At 40.7% G+C, this 2,037-nt stretch overlaps 1 protein-coding gene across 1 annotated transcript in view; it reads right to left on the reverse strand.

Moving 5' to 3' along the window:
• Positions 1–2,001, reverse strand: part of RPS6KA6 (ribosomal protein S6 kinase A6) — a 174,127-nt gene extending 172,126 nt beyond the window's left edge. The window contains exon 1 of the mRNA XM_027768464.1: positions 1,790–2,001. The gene's annotated coding sequence lies outside the window, so the exon portion shown is untranslated. The remainder of the gene's footprint in view (positions 1–1,789) is intronic.
• Between the last annotated feature and the right edge of the window lie 36 nt (positions 2,002–2,037).

Genomic DNA, 2,037 nt, shown 5'->3' on the forward strand with positions numbered 1-2,037 from the left:
GAGGGATGGTCACACCACAATCCCTGCTCCTCCATTCTCCTCTCAGGATCTTGGGCACGCATGCACATGCGCCCAGCGTGAGTTTTAAGCCACCAGGTCCAGGACGCGAACCGACTACATGGGAGTCCAGCGACATAGCCATTACACTAACTGCTGGTTCCCAAAGTTAGCACTTCTAAAACCAAGCCAACATGGACAAATGGCTCAATATAAACTCTAGGGAGTAAAATTATCTCCTTCTTATCAAAACAATATCATTAAAAACAAACAAAACACTTCTAAGTATTTAGTGGGTCTTTTCAAATGTAGCATTTAGTTATAACCCATTTGGAATATTTTTAAGTCACTTGCAGGATTCAATGTAACCAATCATAATTCATTTAGTCAAAGACAGAAATACTATCTTCACCACATTAAGTCGCTTTTTGTTTTACTTCATAGTGATTAACAATTTCCACTTGAGTACTTTTACAAATTACCGAGGTAGAGAAACACACTGTTAAATCTCTGCAAGACCTAAAACATTGCAAACAATTAAAAAACCATATGTGATCATTATAATTTAAAATATACTACACTGACAGACCACAGGTGGTTTGGTGGTTAAAGGTGCTGGATTCCCACATGGCTGAACACAGTTCAAGTCCCAGATCTGGTGGCTTGCTTGCTCGCTTTCCCTTTCTCTCTCTGTCTCTCTGATCAAATTAAAAAATAATATTAACAAATTAAATTAAATAAATAATTCCTTAAAGAAAAAAATAAAACATACTACATTGAAAGTGAACAGAAATAATAAAACAGGCATGCAAAAAGTTCTCCACCTCCTATCTCATCCTTATATCAAAACATTTCATTGTGTTTATATGCTAAATGCCTCTAAAACTACATTTATGAATAAAACTTCATAAAATTCCTCTCCCCTTGAAATATCTATCATCTTACTGGGAAATTTGTGGGAACAGATAGCATTCCCTCATTTCAATAAGAAATGAACCTCCTTTCATTCATCCTCGTCTTAAAAAAACGTAGAAAATTCCAATATAGTTCAGAATTGCTTAGTTTCGCAATAAAAGATTTCCTGTAAGTATAAAGCGTTCAACTTTAGGGTACTTTTTAATTTATTTCCACCACTTTTCTTGTTACATGGTATTGTGGCATGTAATCTTAACCCCACTTTAGTTGAAATTTTTTAAAGAAAGGAAAAAGAACAAGGTAATCATACAACAGTCCAACGTAAGATGAGGAGGATTTTGAATCTTACCTCCAAACATCCTACTGTGAATAAACTTGGGGTTAACCAAGTATTTTCAGGAGGTGTACTATGGTGGCATCTACTGGAGTAGAATGCTGACAGAAAAGGATCCAACTTTTCACAAAAGACACGTTTTTGTGTTGAAACGCTGCCAGCTTTTTAACAATGAAAACGAAGTACCTGTGCACATGTAAGTACTCACAACAGAGCTGACCAAAGCCCAACCAGAAGAGTTTCAGAAGTGCGGGAAGAGAGGCGAACCAAAACATTCTGGTTGAACCTCCCTAAACCTTACCAGAGTTTGGTCTTAGGAGGTCTGGGACTTACTCTGCGTCTTCTTTTACCTACTAACCGGTGGGGACAGCAGTTGGGGAAAGGAGAAGGGGCGGAGGAAGAGGGCGATAGGGATCAGAGAGGAGGCAGCAGAAAATCACCTGAACTTAGATAAAGAAGCCTGGCCGCCAGTTCGTTTCGACTTGAGTTGTTACAAAGAACTAAAACAAGCCACAGAAAAACGAAAAGCCAGGGAACACTCACCCCTATGCAAATGTCCCCAGAATTACTCAGTCACCTTGCTGTGCTTTTGTTGCGCTGGGTTCCTAAAGCGCACGGGGTTCCACAGCGAGCTGGAGTCCGCAGCTGGCCGCCAAAGAGTTCTCAATGAGCGAGCAAACCAGGAGGGGAGGAGAAATAGGGACACGCGGAGGCCGGCGCGCCCCCCAGTCCCGCTTCGGGTCCGAAAGTGAAGAAACTTAGTCACAACTCAAGCGGGGCCAGCAAGACAG

The sequence above is a fragment of the Tupaia chinensis genome, unplaced genomic scaffold (assembly GCF_000334495.1).
Source record: "Tupaia chinensis unplaced genomic scaffold, TupChi_1.0 Scaffold146525_1, whole genome shotgun sequence".
Taxonomy (NCBI): Eukaryota; Metazoa; Chordata; class Mammalia; order Scandentia; family Tupaiidae; genus Tupaia; species Tupaia belangeri.